The sequence below is a fragment of the Cynocephalus volans genome, chromosome 6, assembly GCF_027409185.1.
Source record: "Cynocephalus volans isolate mCynVol1 chromosome 6, mCynVol1.pri, whole genome shotgun sequence".
In the NCBI taxonomy this organism is placed as follows: Eukaryota; Metazoa; Chordata; class Mammalia; order Dermoptera; family Cynocephalidae; genus Cynocephalus; species Cynocephalus volans.
Genome location: NC_084465.1, coordinates 161,918,983 through 161,941,554, shown reverse-complemented (window position 1 = coordinate 161,941,554; position 22,572 = coordinate 161,918,983). Strand labels below are relative to the sequence as shown.

The following is a 22,572-nucleotide window of genomic DNA, read 5'->3' as shown; positions in this document are numbered from 1 at the left end:
CTTGCCCTAAGCTCTGCCTACTCCAGAAAGCCTTCTCTGACTCCCCCAAAGAGCTCAGTTCTATTCTCCAGACTCCTTGCACTTCTTCCATTATGACAGCCACCTGGACATGTTTCTCCCAGCAGGCTGCAGGCTCCCTGTGGGCCCGGGGTGAGGTTTGCCCGACCACATCCCCAGTACTTACTCTAACACCTGTTCAAAAGTATTTCATAAAAACTTAATGAACGGACACAGGAATCAATGCTTTTGAATCTACTTTATGTATAATAAATCACACCACTGTAATGCCATTTTTAAAAGGGCCTTAACTCTTTCAAGTAGTCAATATAATGTTTTCAGAAGAATGTGTAAAAATAAAATAGGATTAAAATTTCAATCTAAATGGTACAAAGAATCTTCCAAATTATTAAATCTAAGTCATATTTTGTAGGCCACAGGTGAATATCCTTGTAGCTTTGGAAATTCTTCAATGTAAAACTTAGGTGTTTACAGAATACAAATTAAAAAGCAATTTTACTTCAAAATATTCTATTACAATACAAATTAATTAAAAACAACAAAAAACTATTCTAAAAGAGTTTTTCTTTAAAATAATTTAAATATGCAATTTGTAAGAGCTACATCTAGAGGAAACTTACTGTTCTATAAATAAGGAGCAACTATTCCTTGTTTACTTAAATATGCTGGAAAGTCTGCAGAACCAGTTGCTTGTTAACAATCTATGTAAAATAGAAGGGATAAGTAATTCAGCATGCATTCTTTCCTGTTTAAAAATTATTTTTGAATTATTGAAAATAATTGAAAATGTTTCAAAACTTTTTGAAAGACGCGTAAAAGAGAGAGTAGAAAAATATGACTGCATGCTTCCTACCTAGCAATTTTACTCCAGTTACAAGTACACACGTGTAGCTGGCTGGTTAGCAAAGGGTCATGGATTTAGATCCCCATACTGGCCAGTGGCAAAAAAAAAAAAAAAAAAAAAAGACAAATACCCACATACACACACATTTGTATATTTCAGTGTGTGTGTGTGTGTGTGTATGTATGTTTATGTATTTCGACATCCTTAAATTTGCATTAACTATTTCATTATTTCTTCCCTAGGAAGTACTGCTTCACTATTCTACACAACATGGTCCTTCACAATTAATCCGTAGATGAGAAACCCAGCTATTCTATTTCTCTCCAGTTTCAGCCACTTCTGCCTGTCCTTGGGTTTGGGGGATTTCCTAGCTGTTCCCCTCCACTGGCAGCATCTCCAGCTCACTCTGGCCCCCCGGTTCCACCAATAATTCTCCAAAAATTTCATGAGCATGAAGAAAGTTTTCCTCTCAGGAGAACACTTGATGGCTCTGCTACTGATCAACTATGGGTTTATGACGAGTGATCAATCCATGTGATTTGTCTGTAAACCTGAAAGGGCACACTGAATACTTTTTTCCTTTTTCTCAGAATAAGTGAAGGTGCACATTCATCTATCATTGAAAGCAAAAATTCACCAAAAGATACCTATAAATAAATAAGAATTAAGAACTCCTTGCCTAGCCCTAGATCCCAAAGATTTTTTTCCTAGAATTTTCTTTCTAAAAGATTTATAGTACTAAATTTTATATTTAACTTTACGATCCATTCAGTTAAGTAGTGTGTATGGTATGAGATTTATGAAATTCTTAATCTACAGATGTCCATTTTCTCCAATACCATTTGTTGAAAAGGCTATCCTTCCTCCTTCACTTGTTTTTGTACCTCTGTAAAAAAGGACTTGGATATACTTGCATGGCTCCATTTCTGGGTTCTTTGTTCTGTTCCACTCATCAACTGGTCATATATCCACCAATACTACACTGTTTACATTACTGTAACTATAAACTAAACCTTAGTATCCAATATTCTTCTTCAACAAATGTTGTAGCTACTCCAGGGTCTGTGCCTTTTCATATCGATTTTAGAATAATCTGATCTATGTGCACACACACACAAAAAAAAGCTTGCTGGAGTTTTGATAAGATTTTCATTAACTCTGTAGATCAATTTGGAGACAGTTGACATTTTTGTTGTATTGGGACTTCCACACCATGAACAAAGTATGTTTCTGAGTGTATTTAGTTCTTCTTTCATTTCGTTCATCAACCTTTTGTAATGCCCATCACACAGATCTCTGTAAAAGTTTTGTAAGAATTATGCCTAAATATTTCATTTTCTTTGGAGCAATGGTAAAGGTATTATCTTTTTAATGTCTGTTTGCACATATGCGTTGTCAGTACATAGACATGTGATGGGTTTTAGACTGTATATCTTTTATCCTGTGAACTTACTGAAGTAATTTTGACTTCTGCAAACGCCCTGAAATTTTACATGGACAGTTGTGCAATGTGTAAATAGGGACAGTTTTATTTCTTCCTTTCCAATCTGTATACCTTGCTTTTTTTCCTGCCTAATTGTGCTGGCTAGAACATTCAGTGCTGTGTCTAATAGGAGTGGTGAGTGCAGACACCTCTGCCTTGTTTCCAGTCTAAGGGGAAAGCACTGTCTGTCATCATTAAGTATGATTTAGTTCTAGATTTTTGGTAAAAAGCTCTTGATAAAGTTTGGGAAGTCCACTTCTATTTCTAGTTTTCTGAGTTTTTATCATAAAAGGGTGGTATACTTTGTCAAATGATTTTTCTACATCAATTCACACAAATGACTTTTCTTTAGCTTATTGGTATAGTGTACAACATTGATTGAGCTTTCAATATTGAATCGGCCGTGCATGATACTTGAAACAAATCTCGCTTGGTCATGTGTGTAATTATTTTTATATACTTTGCTGGGTTCAATTTGCTAATATTTTGGTGTAGATTGTATGCCTAAGTTTATGAGAGATATTGGTCTGTGGTTGTCTATTTTTGTACTATCTTGGTCTGGTTTTGCTATCAGGGCAATAGTGGCTTCATAAAATTATTTAGGAAGTGACCCTCTTCAATTTTTTAGAAAAATTTGTGCAACATTGGTGTTAACTCTTTAAATGTTTGGTAAAATTCTACAGTGAACAATCTAGGCCTAGAGATTTGGGGGAACAGGGGGTTGTTTACTAACAAATTCAATGTCTTTAATAGTTATACAGCTATACAGGTCATCTATTTTATATTGGCCCAGTTTTAATCATTTGTGGTTTTCAGGAAATTGTTCCATTTCTTATAAGTAGTTGGACTGATGAGCATAACATCGTTAGTAGTATTCACTATCATTTTAACAGCTGCAGTGTCTGCTGTGACATTTGCTGTTTACTTCCATTAGTCCTCTGTAGTTTCAGATGAGAAACTTTCAGATGAGAAACTGTCATTCAAATTTGTATCTCCCTATAAGTCTGCATCAGCTCTCTTGGTATGCTGTCAAGAATTTCTCCTTGTCTTCAGTTTTCACAAGGTTTCAGATAACATGTCTTGACATAAATTTCTTTGGGTGTATCTGATTTAGGGTTCACTCACCTACTTGCATCTGTAGGTTTGTTTCTGCTAAATTTGGGAAGTTTTCAGATATTACTTTACTTTGAATACCTTTCAAGTCCCACCATTTCTTTCTATTCTCTCACTGGGTGTCTGACGATATGCTGCTAGTTATTTTGATGCAGTTTGACGGGTCTGTGAGACTTTTTTTAAAAAATCTTTTTTTCTCTGTTGTTCAGAATTGGTAAATTCTACTGATCTGCCCTTGAGTTCACTGATTCTATCTTCTGTCTTCTCCCCTTTACTATTGAGCCTATCCAGCAAGTTTTTATTTTAGCTATTGTATTTTTTAATTTTATAATTTCCATTTGGTTCTTTCTTATAACTTCCATTTCTTTGCCTACATTCTCAAGGTTTTCATTTGTTTCAAGAGAATTCCTAATTGCTCATGTGCACCACCTCACGCGGTCTCATTGCAGCTGGGTCAATGTGAAGTCTGTTTTCCACTGGGCCCTGCTGACACCAGGAATGGTGGGAAACCAGAATTCTCACTAGCCCACACTTGTACCACCTTGTCAGCGATTCTGGGTGGCAGTGGAGGCTTAGCCTCCTCCTGAGCTCCCCTGGTAGCAGGGTGGGTAGGCTGGCACCAGCCCTGCCACACACTACCTTAGTAAGTCCCGCTGCTTGCCTCCAGACCCCACTGACACTACCAATAGAACTGTCTGCTTTTGCCAGGCAAGAGATGGAAGAACAGTTCCAGAAGGAATATCAGAATGCCACCTGCCTTCCTCCAGTGGGAGACAGAAGATCAGCTCCCTGCTTGGACCCACTGGTACCAGCAGGCAAGGGAATCAAAGTGTTCCTGCTTCCTTCCACTTGGTGGGAGTGAAGTGGATAATCAGCTCACCACTTGATCCCACTGGAACCATGGTGACAGGAGGTCTTGCCATTGATGTTTGGCTGGAGCAGGGTGGGTACTGACAGAAAGGTTTTCTGTTACTTGGCCATTGTTTTTCAGGTCCTTTGGCTGTGGGAGGGGGCTTACCTTGGAGGGTTTTGTTTTGCCTGTGCCTGTTGGGGATTTGTGGTTGGAGGCTTCTGCACACTCTTTCCAGGGCACAGGGGACAAAACAGAAAAGCCAGGAAACTCATCACTGGGTCATTCCCCAGGAGTCCACCGTCTTTTTATCTTTCAGGCTCGTTCTATGCTTGTTTGTTGTTTTATATCAAGGGTTTTAGTTGGAATAGGGATGACATGGTAGTAATGGGGCTTTTCCATCTTGGCCAGAATCAGATGACTTTTTGTCTTAAAATTATATGAGCTCTTTATCATTTGAATACTTGAATAGATTGGTGAGCAGCCTGGAGAGAATTACCACACTAATTAGGAAGAAAAATACATCAATGTCACAAGAAAAGTAATAGTCATTCTGTATAATAACTTCATTCATCCGTTTTTCTTTCTAACCCTTAAAATGTAATGAATTGGAGATATGGATACAATGAGTGTTAATAGGACCTTATTTCCCATTATCAACATTGAATTATTTTTATGATAACTATTAATGTCATTACTTTTCTATAAATAAGCAAATAGCGATTTGTGGATAGAATTGCTAAATAATAAAACGGCTTTGAAATTGAACTATGCTCAAAGGTTAACCCAGCAACTTGGGGAAAAGATTTCAACAACTTAATCCATTGCTATAGAGATGAACACAATTTCCCAGGTCCACTGATGATTCTGAAAGAGAACCTGATCTCACGTGGCTCCAGTCCACCTGGCTGAGTGCCAACTGATAACCACAAATGAACTAATTCCAAAACTCATCTGGCTCTAGAGCAAAAGAAATACAAAGACCTGTGTGTGCATTTTTTATTGTTGCATAAGAAATTACCACAAATTTAGTGACTTAAGGCAACACCATTTATTAACATGCAGTTTCCAATATGGCTAGATTCTCTGCTCAGGGAAACAACAGGCTGAAATGAAAGTGCTAGGCTGGGTAAATGCCCTGTCTGAAGGCTCTAGGGAGATTTCTTCATCCAAGCTCATTTGGGGTGTTAGAATTTGGTTTCTTATCATTGTAGCGACTCAGGTCAGTGTTTTGTTCCTGGCTGTCACCCAGGGTCCAATCTCAACATTTTAAGGCCACTTACATTTCTCCTCCTGTGTCTTCCTCTACCTCCAAGCCAGCAATGGTATGTCAAATCCCCTTGTGCCCCAAATCTCTCTGACCTTCTCTTCTGCTGCCAGCCAGAGCAAGGACCATGTTAAGAATTCTTCCTACCAAAACCTACACCTATCAGTCTGTAAAGAGGAAAGTCCACTTTCAAGAACTTCTGGGAATTCCCAGAGGGGTTTTGCTGGTGAGACATTCTAGTCGGTCACCATGTGGTAGTCACTCATTAAAACTCTTTCCCTTCCTGGGCCCTGCAGTGTCCTTGTGCTCTTTCACACTCACAGGTTCTATAAACTTCCTCAAGGCACCACCACTTTCACCTGCTGTGGCTGAAAATGTCACCAGCACCAAAGCAAGTAATTCCGTGAGGAGTCCCGTGATGAGAGGTCGGTGGGGGAGATGGCCCTCTTTCCCTCTTTTGCTCACATGCATTAAAATTAGTGTTAAAACGTGAAAGCTTTCATGATGCAGTTTGTTGTTTTATTTAGCAGGTTTAGCTCCCTTTGCCACTGGGCAATATCCCTGGAAGAGGCAGCGGCATCCTAGGGAAACTCCGACCGATGACATAAGCGAGACCCCCACCGTTAGTGAACACGCTGTACTTTCTGACAGCCACTTGGGTGGACCAGCTCAGTGTAGCTACTCTTGTGCAGCCACACATTTGTTCTAACTTCAGCATTGCATGGTGTCGTACAGGTCTCTTCCCCAGACAGTACTGGTGAGTCACCTGGTTTGGGGACCTTGGCCAGGCTATCCCATCCTGGCCAAGCAGCTGATAAATGGCTAGACCTGCCTGTGTCTGCTCATCAATCATTGGGCAGCCTGGGCACAGGTCTCACAGGAGGCTCGTGGCAAAGGGGACACTGGAAGAGGGGTGATCTCGAGACACTGCGGCACACTAAAACCTTTCTGCAACCTCCCAAAGTACTTATGTGGAGATTCTGGCCTGTAAACAAAAGAGCTTGGGAAGTCCCCACTTAGGGTCTCCCATGACCTGTCAGGACCCTCACCCTACACAGACTCTCAAGAGTCCCCACTGCCTTAGCATATCTGCTGTTAGGTACTTAATGAGCCGTTTACTGAATTCTGAGTTCTGATGTCATGGAGAATGCTTTATGTGCAAATCTGCGCTCTTTGAGTTCATTTTAGTCAGATGTATTGTGATTAAGGCTGTACTGCTGATGGTTCACTTCCCACACTCATCTTGGTTCTTTGAAGAGCCAGTTCCCCCTCTCATACCATAATCCTTCCTTTAAAATGTCTTAGTTCATTCCAAAGATCAAGTTTAAGGGAGTTGTACTGAGTGAACTTGTAAACGTGTATGGTGATTTAAAAGATGCTCCCTGGCAACAAACACAAACAACAGAGAAATACCCAGGGTGAATACAGGATCCTGATGTTCCTAAAACACACAAATAGAGGAATTGGTCATGGTAAATTTCTCCTGCCTCTTGCAATCTGCTCATATAAAACTGTGCAAACACAGATTCTTCTCCTCATTAAATTGCAGAATGACAGCCTCAGAAATGTCAATGGCACAAGCCAACTTACAACATTGGGACCCTGTGGGAGTCATCAGAACGGGCTGGGTGAGACCAGGACATTCCCTATCCTCCTATCCCTGTGTCCTTCCTGGACACTGATCGTGGCTTTGCTGGATCCCTGTGTGCTGGCCCAGACAGCAGCGTGCAGTGGGACCCACAACTTCCCCCCTGCTCCTGTCTCTGTGAGCTTCTCCTCATAATCATGTCTCCAGCAGCCATAGGGTCATATTTTCAGGACCACCTACTGGTTACTCTACAAGTGCAAAAGATTGAGAACCGCAACAGAAAATTGGTATTGGAAAAGTTTACTTCAATGATATTTGAAGAACCTATAAAAAGTAACTGAGCAGGAAAAGAAAATTAACCTAGAAAACATAATTGCATTTTACTGCAATGTGTTAATAGCACAAGCTTCAAATTATATAAAAATGAAACTGAGAAAAAGCCTCCAAACACTTGGAAATTAAAATGCACATTTTTGAACGATTCATGATTGAAGAGGAAGTCTCATGGAAAATTTAAAAATACATAAAAGTAAGTGAAAATGAAAATGCAACATGTAAAATATGGTAACATCCAGAGAAAGCATTACTAACATGGAAATAAATGATGCTGAATGCTTATATGTGAAAAAAAGAAAGGTCTGAAATCAATAATCCTTGCTTTCACATAAGGAAACCAAACAAACAAAGAACCCATTCATAATAAAAAATAAAATCAAACCTTTCAGAAGGAAGGAAATAAATAATAATACACTATGACCAAGAGGAATTTATTCCAGAAATGGAAGCCTGGTTCAATATTCAAAGCTCATCAATGTAATCTACAACATCAATCAAAACAGGAAAACACAAATGGTCACATTAGTTAATACAGAAAAAGCATCTGATATAATTCAACATGCATTTGTGTTAAAAATTCTCAGCAAACTGGAATAGAAAGGCACTACTTCAACCTAATAAACACCATCTACAAAAAATTTTACAGCTAACGCTATACTTAATGGTGGAAGAATGAATGCTTTCCTCCTAAGTTCAAAGCCAAGACCGGAATGTCCTCTCTTGTCACTCCTTCTCAATTTAATACTATTGGTACTATCCAGTGAATCCCCAGGTGATGGCCCAGACAGTAGAAAAGGAAAGAAAGACGTACAGATCAGAAAAGATGAAATATTACTGTCTGTCTTCACAGGTGACATGATTGTCTACACAGAAAATCTCAAAGATTCTAAAAAAAAATTCCTGCTAAATGACAATATATTGCTTTATCAGAGTCTAATGATACAAGATCAACACACACACATTAATTATGTTACCAAGGAAGGGCTCACTGCCCAGTGGGCACAGAAGCCAGTACGACAGCACCGGTTTTCGGAGAAAAGAAGGCTTTATTTCGTGGGTTTGACGGGCATGGAGACGGGGCAGGGGGGCAAGACACTTCCAATCTTCCTCCACCATCCAGGATCCAAGGGAGATGAACTGATTAGCTGGCCCTGAATCAGGCCAAAGGATGGGGTGTAAGTGGCTTGGCTGAGTCAGGCCATCTATGAGGATGAAACTTCTGGATGCTGGACCTTCCTTGCTGCATGACCTCTCACTTCAAAAGGGCTCTGGTGTTCAACCTCCAGCATTTCAGTTTGACAGAGGGAAGATTTTTGGCTTCTATGGTGCTCAAGGTTATCTAGAGAGCAAGGTCCTCCTCTGTGTCTATGCTTGGCTTACAACCGGCATGAGAACACATAAAACAACTTGACATAGGGAAAATAATCCAGTTTCAACTAATATTAGGCATTTTCAATTATATTTTCAAACACCCCGTTCAAAGAATAAAAAGAACCTATGGGCTTAGAGAAACCATTTGCAAGACACCTACTGACAAAGTCTTGTATCTAGAATATATAAAGAACTCTTTCTTCTATCCAGAATATATAAAGAACTTGCAAAACTCAACAGCCAAGAAAGCAACAATTGGAACTGGCTGGTTAGTTCAGTCTGTTAGAGTGTGGTGCTGGAAAGAACAAGGTCCGAGTTTCTATCCCTGTGCCAGCCAGCAAATACACAGACATGTACACGCACACACACAAAGATAGACAGATAGATAAAGACAGATAAATAGGTAGATTTATGTATATATATAGATAATTGGAGTGTTATATATATATATATATGTATATATATACATATACATGTAAAAAAATCCAATGAGAAAAGGGCCAAAAGCCATTAAGAGATATTCTACCAAACAGAACATGTCTGGCAAATAAGCCATGAATAGATGTTCAACATCACTAACGAAGTACACATTAAGAACACTATGACAATTACCACATGCCACATACAGCAGTTAAAACAAGAATTAGTGACACTACCAAATGCCGGTGAGGGTGCCAAGACACTAGATTTCTTATATATGGCACGTGGGATTGTAAAATGATACACCACTCTGAAGAGCAGTTTGGCTGTTTTATTTAAATAAACTAAATACACTTCCCATATGACCCCAGAATTGCATTCCTGACAGAAAGGGCACCTTGCTGTTCTCTCTCGAGTGGAGACCTCCACATCATAAGATCTTGAATATGACACCTCCCTGCTATGGAAATGGCCCTGAGAGAACCAAAGGAAGGGGTAATTTATCAAAGCCTATGTCTCTCTCTGTTGAAGCATTTACTCGAAGATAAACACAAGTTGAAAGCACCTCATGTTTTTCCAGTGGACACTAGTATAGCCCTGTTGAATTAACTTCAACCAAGACTATGGAGCCATAGAAAAATGAAAGAAAAAAAAATCTGCTTCAGAAATAATAAAGTGTGAACCTTCTGCTTCAGATAAGATACTCATATGGTATCTTCAAGCAGGCCAACATTCCAGCTGTGACAACGTGAAAAAGATGAGTGGGTTCAGAGTCCCATTTTTTCAGCTGGCCACCGGGGGAAAAAAAAAAAAGGATGTGCATATAACAAAGATCATGCTCTTAATGAGATCAGAGAGCTTTATGAAAGCAATGAGGACTCGGTAAACTAAATTTCCAGGGAAGCTAAAGAATTCTGAGGTGGACTGTCCATCACCTGCCATTTTAACTTCCTGGAGCATTTGCCAAATCTGCACATCAGCTAAAGACCATCAAAAACCCACTTCCAGTAAAGCCAGTAAAACACTTAGTGGTCAGATGAGCCTTGATAACAAACTGGTAATTTGTTATCCAAATAACATGCTTGGCTTGGGTATAAGTCAGCTCAGGCCACCGTAACAAAATGCCACACACTGGGTTACTCAAACTATAGAAATTTATTTTCTCACAGCTCTGGAGGCTACAAGTCCCAGATGAGGATGACAACAGGTTTGCTTTCTTCTAAGGCCTATCTCTTTTGCTTATAGATGGCCATCTTCTCCCTGTGTCCTCACATGGCCTCTCCTCTGTGTGTGCATATCCCTAGAGTCTCTTTCTCCGCCTGTCTAAATTTCATCTTCTTATAAGGACACCAGTCAGACTGGATCAGGGCCCACCCTAAGAGCCTCATTGTAACTTAAGCACCCCTTTAAAGACCCTGTCTCAAAATACATCACATTCTAAAGTACTAGAGTAAGGGCTTCAACATATGAATTTTGGGAGAGACATAATTCATTGCATAACAGCTGGATATCTCACATGACAGCTGATGCATTCCAGTACCACATCCTAGTTCTGGGCTGGACAGTTAGGCTGAAAGCTTCTAAAAAGCAGAGTGAACTCTCTAGTCTCTTAGTTCTTTGGAAATAAAGACTCAACGGTAAAAGGGACCTACTTCAAACACAGTGTTGAGTCTCTCCCATGTGACATTTTTAACTATGTGGGGCAGGAAGCTAAAAAGCAACCTTCACTATCAGAAGAGCTAGATCTCCCAGTCTTTAAAGCTGATTGATGACGGGAAAGAAGGCCACGCTCTCAACCAAAAGCTTAACAGAATAATCCTCAAGAAAAGGGGATCAACTAAAGAAGGATTAGGTCTTATTTACTGCAATCCAGTTCCACTCAAAAATATATAGCAAATGAAATGAGATATCTCCCATGATAGAAGATATCATGATGGAAAGTATCATGAAGAATATCTACCTGTCCCTATATCTATCTAGACATGTCTTTGATACATGCCATCCAACATAAAAGAAAACATTACCAGGGATAAGATAAGGCAAGACAATGTTCCTGATGACATACAGAAAAACAGGTAATACAAGCAGACACGCAAGAAACCAATACACTGGAGCTACGATTTAAGTACTTTAACTATGAACTATATGTTAAAGAAAATAGACAAAAAGGTGGACAAAATATTTGAAAGGGCAGAGAATTTCAACAGTGAATTGAACTGTACTGAAATAACGAAATGGATATTCTAGTTATAAAACTAATTATAAAAAGATTCAAGTTAAGAAATCAAAGCGTTAGTGTAACTGCAGTTTGGAGACAGGTTCCAGGATTAATAAACTGCAAAATATGACGAGACAAAGTACCCATACTGAAATATAGAGTGAGAACACTGGAGGAAGAACAGAACAGACCTTCAGCGGCATGTGGAAGAGTCACAGATGACATTCAGAAGGAAAGCAGACAAAAAAATGGGGAAGAGACAACATTCAAAAAAATAATGGATAATTGGTTTTCAAGACTGATGAATGGCTTCAACTTAAATAATCAATAAGCATAATGTGTAACACGAAAGGTTAATATGCAGGTATTTACAGAACCATTAAAACTGAAATATTTAAAAGCTGTCCTTCATTTGCAGGCTGCAAAAGCAAAGTAAAAACAGGTAGCTAGGTAGATTTGGCAAAGAGGCTATAGTTTGCCAACACTTAGGCTACATTAGAGTTTGCTCTAGTTAAAACCAAGCCTCAAAAGGATCAAATTGTTTATAAGTAACTAAATCACATTCCAGAAAAAAAAAAAAAAAAAAAGAGCAAGGTCTCCAGTACAATAATTCTCAACCTTAGGAAGAGCATTAAATTCACTTGGGGAAAAACTGCACAATTCCCTGTCCTTACGGCCCTTACTTGCTGGGATGCCTCGCTCTGACTCCCAGTGACTCTCAGGAATGGGAGAACCTCCCTCCTGGTGGCCATGTCTCTTGCTCATTCGGCCCTCTCTGTCTCCACAGCATCTGCAGTGCTGGGGCCCAACGTGACCCTGAACCCTCTGTTTACTGCTCTGCTGTTTCTCCCACCTGCTCCTGACCCAGCACCCAGGCCACCCTGGAAGCAGCTCCCACACCCCCTCATGTTGGAATTCCCAATTCCTTTTAAAACTGAAAAGGAATATAGAGACAGATCAAAAAGAAAACACTAAAGAGTGATAACTAATCAAACCCTGCTTTTGTTTCAATGGTTGCCATATAACGCTTTGAAAATTCAGGGGAATTAGAACTTTTCCTAAAAGAAATCTTGCTCTCTTTCCAAAAAGGCTGTACTTAATTTGTTTGAGTTTTTGAAAGACACACCATCTTTACCTTAATCTCATTTCTAGGATAGCAGAAGTTATAAAGGTTTTTTTCAAAGATTATGGAAAATATCAAAGGAGCTTAACTACAAGCCCCCCAAAAGACAGTTCTGTATTCACAGAGACCCATCAACAGATGCTAAAACCATCAGGTGAAAGGTAGTTGGAGAACAAAATGTGAATGGTACCACAGACACCTGCTAACTACAAAGGGAGAAATTCTGCTTTACAAGGCGAGATCTGGCCCTTCAGTACCACCTTAGCAGATCAAACAACTTAACACCACTGAGTGAGTCAACCCCACTTTCTCCATTTCTGGATGTGATATGATACAAATTACACCACATCACTTACAAAGTGTTCCTGTGAAAAAATGTTTTACCTCCTGTTGCTTTGTGTTGCTTCGCCCCCCCCATGGATTTGTCACCCCACTTCCACTGGGTGACGGAGATGCAAAGGATTACTCAAAGCCATCTCTTCTGAGCAATGAGAAGCCCCAAAGTGGTCAACTTCCCTGGGACCCTCCAGCAAGAGGCAACCCATCCTTGGGAAATAATAACCCCAAATTGGGGTTCTCTTCCTGCATTTATTTTCCAGACCAGGAAGTTACAGGAAGAGAACATAGATGGGATTATAGTTTAACAATATAGGCTCGTAACTTTCAGTGAAACAAGTCAGATGACATTCCAGTAAAGCTATCAACAAAAGCTTTATCTTAGGAAACATTCCTTCTTACAACAGTTTCTCGGTATCTTTACATAACAATCAGTAACTAGTCTGACCTTTAGCCAGCAACCTTGCTGTGCCACAAATCTTTATCTCACACCAGAGACTTATAGCCTGAGGAAAGTTTCCAGTCCTCTGCAAGGTCAATATTTGAAACTGCAAGACTTTGGAAAACCACGCCCTGTGAAGTACATATGCTTTGTAGTATATTCCACAACCTGCATCCACTCAAGCCTTTACACCTAATTCCCAGTTTATAGGAAATACAGGTAATGTAGGAGCAAGTCAGAGGACACCATGAGAAAGCAAATTCAGAAAGGTGACGCTTGTAACATGATAGATGGGCCACACTCTTCAAAGAGTCAATGTCATGGGGGGAAAAAATGAGACATATTGCTCTAGATTAAAAGAAATTAAAGGGACCCAACAATTAAACACAATGAGTAAACCCTAAACAGATGGCTTGTGGGGTAAAAAAGCTACAGAAGACATTGAAGATAATTGAGAAAACCTAAGTAGGAACTGAATATTACATCTAATCTCAATTTCCGGTCTCCTTGTCCTTAAAGGACTTGAACTAACACAGTCTCAATCTGGGAACAACTCAGTATTGATCAACTCAGTATTGATCAGTGGGAGAATGAACAGCATTTCATAATAAATGAGTAACAAACTAGAACTACACATAACCCCATGAATAAAATTCATGATGAAATGAGTGGTAGTTACACAGATAGGGTCTGGAAAAACCACAAATCTGTAACTACTTTGTATTTACAGTATATTTCACAATAAGAAAAATATTTTTAAGGAAAGGCAAAACTGAGAAGTCAACAGTGCTCAAACCAAAGGGGAATTTGCAACTATTCATTCAAAGTTTAAGTTATTTGGAGCAAAGCAAACAACACATTGTTACCATTTTCCGTAATGCCCTCATTCCCACGTGCTCCATCAGTCCCATTCCCAAGAGTTCATCAAGGTTAAAAGATTGCTATGAATCTAGCAACATATTTTTATGCAAACAATTAAAGCGTAATACAGTTATACAAACACCTTAACACACACTAAGAACATACAGTTCTACAACTTGTTTCTCTTAGTAAATGTTACGCACTCCATGCAAAATAGTAAAATTATCCCTGTCAACCACTTATTTTTAATACTGGCAGAACATTCCAGCCCATGCATATGACAGTCATTTATTTTACCTTAACCCGTTACTGGACAATTGTTTCTACTTTTCACTAGCACAAACACTGCCATAATAGAAAACCTTACACATGCACACCTGTGCAATTCACTGATACAACAAATTCCTACCAGTGGAATTGCTGAGTGAGCAAACTATGTACATTTTAAATTCTGTTTAAATAGAGTGAAGCCACCCTCCAAAAAGATTCTATCAAATTATCATCCCATCAGCAATATAAGTTACTTCTTTAAAGGCTATATGTATTTTTAGGTGAACCTTACTTTGTGGACTGTTATTTTAAAGGTTCTGAAGAGTAATAATGAATGAAAAGTACATAGGATTACTTTCATCTTTTGCCTAATCAATTTAAACGAAAAATCTTACAGAGTTAAACAGTACAAAAGGAAACCAAAAACTCACCAAGAATTTTATGCCACAGATTAATTCTAACTGAAAAAGATCATTCAACAGACTTTTATACTTATTTAACAAAGACAGTCTTTTAATAGTGCATTCAGGAGCTTAAACTTTAATTTTTCTTGTAAAATTCACAATGTTCAGGACAGGGAATCAGTCATGATGCAAAAAGTGAATTAGACTTCTGCACAGAATTCTTCCAATTAAACATCAGCTGCACTCATTTATGGATCACATTTACAACCCAAACCATCTTCTAATAATTAACCTTAAAAATATTAATTTATCAAAATGGAATAAACTTAAAACCTCAACGTAAGAATGAGTATAAGAAATTGGTGAATGCATTCAAGCTTACAACAGAAAACTCAAAACTGGGTAATTTATAAAGAAACAAAATTCATCTCTTACCATTTTGGAGGCTGGGAACTCTCTACAGGGTCCTATGGCAAAGCAGGCATTCACATGGTAAGGACAGCATGAGCTCTTTCATGAGCTCTCAACCAGTACACACCCACGACAATCCATTATCCACCTATCACTCCACGAATGGATTAATCCATTCATGTGGAAATGGTCCTCACATTCCATTCACCTCTCAAAGAACCCATCTTTTAAATATTGTAACTGGACTTCCAACCTTCTTAACATTGTTACACTAGGGATCAAGTCTCCAACACATGAACTTTTGGGAGACACATTTGGCACACAGCACTCACCAATAAAGAAATGATGCCACTAGCTTAAGTACCCAGCTATCCAAGTTGGGAGGTGGGGGAAATCTGGAAATGTTGTGCATCAAAGCCATCAGAGTCTGATGATTTTTGTCAATCTGGGGTTTGTATTTTCCAGGATTTTTGCAATCAGTTCATCAAAATATCTTGAATACTAATTAACTTCACCCACAGATATACTTTTAAAAAAAACGTATTTTTACAAACAGTTTTCAATGGAAAAACCAGGCAGGTCCAAAATGCAAAAGCATTTGGGTCAACAAACATTTACTGAAGATGAGAAAACGAGGAGGTCAGAACACTCCAGCACCGGGAGACAAGGAACCTTTCAAGGAAGAGCCAGCATTGGCACAAGGGTGAATGGTACTCTCAGCTTCCTGCCTACTTTCTCTGCCTATCCAGATCACCTACGTTACTTTCTCACTACCCACAAAGAACATCCATCTTGCCCAGTTAAGCTTCTCAACCAGCATTTTGCAGAGCAAGGACATTTCTTCCATAAACAACAATAACACGGGGAGTTCAGAGACAGCACCTAAGTCATCTGTTTAAGCATCGAAGAGTGTTTTATTTAGTTCCTCTTTTCCACTCTTTCTCTTAACCTAAAACCGTGGTAAAATTTCCATTACCCTTAAATGCAAACCATCCTTCACTTGTGATACTCCACTGAAATCTGACCTACGATGTCATTATACAATGACTTTCATGTTATTAAATCATATGACCTCATCCAGCATCACTGGGTTTTACTCTTGCACCACCTGTTGTACTTTCTTTGTGCTTGTGACCACATTTCTTAGCTTTCCTAGCCTTTCCTCCCCTTGCCCTAACTCTCAAAGCCCCACCTCCAAGCTTTTCTGATTCAGCCTTAGGATTACTTAAAACCACAGACTACTGAGGTGACAGCATGTAGAACCGACAATGCCAAAGCTAAAATCCATCATCAATGTACAGTAGTCCCCCCCTTATCTGCACTTTTGTCTTCCGCAGTTTCAGTTACTCAAGGTCTACCACAGTCCTAAAATGGGTGAGTACAGTACGAGATATTCTGAGAGAGGGAGAAGGGGATAAAGGGGAGAGAGACCACATTCTCACAACTTTTATTAAAGTATATTATTATAACTGTTCTACTTTATTACTAGTTATCGTTGTTAATCTCTTACTGTAAAGACGTTACTAAACTTTATCATGGGTGTTGTATGTATAGGAGAAAACACAGCATCTACAGGACAGGGTTCAGTACTATCCACGGTTTCAAGCATCCACTGGGGATCTTCGAATGTATCCCCCACAGATAAGGGGGGACTAATGTATTATTACTGCCATCTGAGAGACGCAAAACTTGTTTAAGGCAGGTTGTTCCTAAAGATGGCCTAGAGGGGCTCTGTGAATCACCTGATATATGCAAAACCGTACGCATCTTTCTCTGGCTTCCTCAAAGAAATATGGTCAAAAAGAAGTTAGGAACTATTATTGGGAGCAGTATTATAAAATCAATTAGCAACGTCATCTTGAACCATCAGATACAATTCTGATACATTTATACCGTGTTGTTATCAATAACAATATTACTGAAAAAAATTTGACCCCTAAAGATAAATGAACAAAGATGAAAGTGTACAGTACCCCAATGATGAGATACCGAGTAAACAACAGGTTGGTATTTCCCCCACCCCACCCCCAAACACACTCTAGTACACAAAAAAAGGTCCTTCTCTGAAGGGATCTGGCCTTCCCCCTTCATTCAAAAGACAACAGGTCTGTGAACTGACACAAGTCTGAGAATCGAAGGGCCAGAAATTCTCTGTTCTGACAATTCAAGTCTGTCCTCTGGACTTCAAATTGCAGCACCAGGCACGAAGACACAGCTCCACAGAGACTGCTGAGCCAGCTCCCACACTGCGTGAACGCAAATGCCTGTAACAAATCCCCTCAAAAAGTAATACACATATTCATATCACTTTTTCTTTGCCCACCTTAGTGGTTCTATTTCTCTGACTGAACCCTGTGTGATCCTGAAAATAAATTACAATTAAAATTCAACAAATGTTTATGTAATTACCTCTCAATAATAAACACCTGTGCAGCAGACCAGACATTTAACTGCACAGCCTCAACTTCCCCATTATTTAATTCTAGCTACTGCACAGGGGAGTTGGAGCATTCACAGTACAGACACTGAGCTAAACACTAGAAAAGCAATTATGGGCAAAAACAGGAACAGTCCCTAGTTTCATGAAGCTCAGCCTTTTTGGGAAAACTGAAATTAACTAAATACATAAACTAACCTAACACTTTAATTTTGAAAAGCGCCAGGAGGACCTCACTTCAGGGAGGTCAAGAAAAAAATTCAAAGACATCAAGAAAAAAACTCAAGAACTTCAGAAAACTGATCGTTTTAGTGGCTGATAGACATCAATGGAGACTAATGTTTTAAACTCGCAAATTCACACAAAAAATTTCATGAAAAAGTGAGGCTTGAGCCAAACTCTAAAGGAAGACAAGGAATAACTGAAAAAATGTAAGAAAAGCTTTCCAGGCAGAGGAAAAGAACAAGTGCCAAGATCCCTGGTGGAAGAGAAGACGGTGAACACAGCAGACAGAGGAAGGCCCAGTACAGCTAAAGCAAAGAAAGTAAGGGGAATGCAGTTCACATGAGGCTGAGGCCCAAAGCAATTTCGCATAGCCTTGAGGCCACGTTCTGAAGTTCTGTCCTTAAAGCAATGGGAAGCCACTGACAGTTTCAGGAAAACTGGTAACTCCATCAGACCTGCCCTTTTTAAATGTAATGTTTTGATACTAAATTACAAATGTGTTTGCCTTTTACCCAATAATCTATCTTAATGCTACGCCTGCAAAAATACAAACCAATATATGCACAAGGCTATTCACTGCAGTGATATTTATAACAGCAACAGAACATAAACAACCCACATATTCATCTTCAGGAGAAAAGTGGAAAGCACAAATGAAGGTTGCAGAGCTTATATGAAGTGATCTCCAGAACACATTAAAAACAAGGACAGTGTGCATAGAATACTATCTTTGTGTAACAAAGGAAAATAAAAGTCCATGTATGTGCTTATATTTCCAAACATGAAACACCAGAAGAATAAATCAGGTATTAATATAGCTGGGGCAGAAAAGGAACTAGTGGAGGGATTCAATGAAGTGACACTGGAACACAACTTTTTACACAGTTCTGATACGTGAAGTACATAAATGTTCACATAAATATTTTATGTGTTGAAACACACATTAAAAATCCCTGATAGGATAGTGGTGAGAGAAAAACATACATTAAATAAAACATTAAAGCAATCTTTAAAAGTTAAGGATTTCATGCAAACAAACCAACTATCAAACTGGCAACATAATCAGAGAGAAAATATTTCCAAATGGCTTTATAATTCAAATGTCAACTGTACATACTTATGTCGATTTTTTTTTTTTTTAAGATGACCGGTAAGGGGATCTTAACCCTAAACTTGGTGTTGTCAGCACCACGCTCTCCCAAGTGAGCTAACTGCCCATCCCTATATAAGGATCCGAACCCATGGCCTTGGTGTTATCAGCACCACACTGCCATGGGCCAGCCCCTTATGTGGATATTTTAAGTATAAAAGAAACTGTAACCACATATAAGCCTCCAGTGGCTGTATAAGTAGTATTTTCAAACTACTACATTTAGATTGTAGGATAAAGAGATTATATTAATGTTGCTAAGAATGCACATTTTCAATACTAGAGGGGAAAAATGCATAAACTCAAAGTAGAAAATCTATGATGTGAAATTTGAGTTGGAAACCAACAGAAAATCAAAATTTATATACTTCCCAAGTCTGTCCAATGAAAGGAGGGGCACGCGAGAAGCAAAAACAACATACAGCAACCAGATTTTGGTATCTGAATTCCACTCCCCAATAAAAAGGATCTGAAAGAAATGGCCCATAGGTATTTGGCAAAAAACACACAAAGTGAAAAACTCAGACACCTTGTGTCACAAAGCAAGAAACTCTTCAAAGATTAATACGTCACGTCAAAGGAAAGAAAACTGGCTTGAAAGGACCTCCACATACCCAGGTTGGGACAAGCTGAGGAAACAGAATGGCTATTTGATTAAAACATACTGGATACATAAAAATGGACGGGTCTACAATGATCCTCAAAAGAGAGAAAGCAAAAAGAGGCAACTCAATTCCCACCTCAGCTCCCAAAAAACCCCCTGTAAACAGAAAAAGGGATGTTCTTTCCTCTCCTTATCACCTGTATTAGGACCCAACTCAGGCTAATAACAGCAATTCAGATATGCTATATATTGGGTCTCGTGACTGGCTTAGCTTCAACGCAGCCATGCTGAGCATTCTGCCCCCACATTTTCCTTTCTTTTCTGGGAACTGAGATTCCTCTCCTGGGAAGGGGTAAACATTACTGTTATCATTAAGGGAACGTCCTGCGGGCTGTGTCTAGGCGACTTTGAGCTGGAACGTTTTGTACAGAGATAGTGGCTAATCAGGAGCCTATGACTTAACCTACCAGATGTTATCGAACCACAAGGTCTATGTCACCTTGCAAACAAATGATTTCAAAATTGCCCATTACTCCGAACCCTCCCTAAAAGTCTTATAAAACCCCTGCTTTCCTTAGTTCAGGGGAACTGATCTCGCTCAGTCTCTCCTGACGCACCTGGCTCAGGTCTCTCTCTGTCTCTCTTTCTCTCTGTCTCTCCCTTTTCTCCATCTCACTGAACCTAACACTATAGGACACAATTAGTTACATCATTTCCAAATAGGTCCAACATTAAACCTACTTAAACTACAACCTAAAAACATCTCAAGTGGTATCAAACATACCTTACTAGTCTCTTCGTTTACTCTCTCAAAATTTGTATAACATCCATGTTTAATGGATCCCTCCTCCACAAGAAAAGCACATAAATATTTAATATAATATTTAACATTTTCAGTCCAGACCAATTCTCCCTGCCTCAAATGACTGTCCACTTCACTACTTGGCCAGACTCTGAAGACTAGGATCCTAAACTGGAAGATTCCTCTAACTCACCCCTCATACTGTTTTAAAACATGGGTCTAATCCTGTCCCTGACTTTCAATGGCTTCTCTCTACCTATAGAATAAACATCAACCACCTTAATGTGACATGTAGAATTTAAAACCTGGCCCCAAATTCATCCCTAGACAGACCAGCCATATGAAAGTGCAGGTGGTGTTAGCAGTGGGAACATCACCATCAATATCAACTGGCCACTTACTATATGCCAGGAGCCCTATTAATCACTTTATCTCATTGAAGCTTACGCCTGAGGAGGCAGGCGTTCTCACCCCGTATCACAGAGGAACACACTCACACTGGAAGAGTAAAAGATGACAGCAGTTCTCTTTTGGCTGGGATTCAAATCTCAGTATGCCTCTTCAGCTCTCTTTTCACACTTCCATTCCTGCTGTCCTCTCCACCTGGACTTCTTTCCTACTCTAAAATTCTGGACCCTAAAATATAGCACCACCTTCTCTTCCCAGACACCCTTCAGCACAGAATTCCTTCACTATATGCATGTGTATCTTCCCTATCAGACTAAAAGGTGTTAAGGATACATCTTTATGTATCATTTAATTTATATGTAACTTGTCCTAGAAAGGACTTATGGCAATTTTAAGGACATAAAGTAGACACCCAGTCAAAATTTAACTTAAAATTAAATTGGATTGAATACTGAGTCACAACTAAGCAAAATATTTACTTCAACATGAAAAAAAAAAAAATCATGCTAATAACTACAGCAAAGTTCTAAAGTTGAAAGGGGAAGGAAATCAACATCTACTGGCACCAGCTGCTGTATTTGAGGAAGTGTACCGGGAATTCTACAGATCAGAATTTCATCTAATTCTCAAAATAGCCTTATATGATAGGTTTAACCCCAGTTTACAACTAAGGAACTGAGGGTTTAAAAAGGCCATGTGGCTATAAATCAGCAACGTGGCTTTGGACCAGGAAGGAGTGGAGCTCCATTTCCACCCAGATTGTCCCTACCTCAAAGGCCATAGTGACTCCACTTCTAACTCCACAGTCCCCATTCTTTTCTCAATGTCATGTCTTCCAAATTGAACAAAATGCTTGGGCAAAATAGTTGATTTCTTCTTCTAACTTCTTTTCACCCCTGGAAAAGGAAAAGAAAATATGTTTAATTAAGCACCCAATAAATATAAAGGAGCATTTACATTTAAATCCTCTTTCTCAGCAAATTAAGATTCTGCTAACAGCTAACCCGGAAGAAGTGCCCAAAGATACTATTTTCAGCTTCTTAATAATCCACATGACAAGCTCTTCAGAAACAGCACTAACCTTTTTCCCCCACATATTTTAACACTCTAGGGGAAAATGCTAACAATTAAGGAGTGCAACCAGTAAACTTGTAAAACTATCTGCGCAATCAGGTAAGTCACTTGGAAATTAAAACACTGGAATTAAATTCCTTCTAGACTTCAACTTATAGCTTATCCATAAGGTAAGAGAAAAATTTGAGTACTACCCATGAAATGCACAGGCACACACAAACCACATCAACTTCTGGACCTCTCAGTTCACAAAGGAGAGGAACCATTATCTAAGACAAGACACCCTAGAAGGACACCAATGACAACAGTTCATAATGGCTGTTCTGGGGAACATCTGCTGTTTCCTGGATTTCCTGGGTATTCATAGAGATCACACCAAAACCAAAAAGGGTTCTGTGACAAAATCCTCCAATATGGTAAAGTGAACTGTGACCCTAAGAGGACAAGGAAAGGACAGCATTATACCCCAAACTTATTTGACCAAGGACCCATTTTTTTTCCTTGTAGCATCTCTTAC

At 39.2% G+C, this 22,572-nt stretch overlaps 1 long non-coding RNA gene across 2 annotated transcripts in view; it reads right to left on the bottom strand.

Moving 5' to 3' along the window:
* The window catches only part of LOC134379786 (uncharacterized), a 110,390-nt gene that overhangs the window by 86,603 nt on the left and 1,215 nt on the right, over positions 1–22,572 (bottom strand). For both annotated transcript variants that reach the window (XR_010023829.1, XR_010023830.1), the window contains exon 2: positions 21,751–21,877. This is a non-coding gene — a long non-coding RNA (uncharacterized LOC134379786). The remainder of the gene's footprint in view (positions 1–21,750; positions 21,878–22,572) is intronic.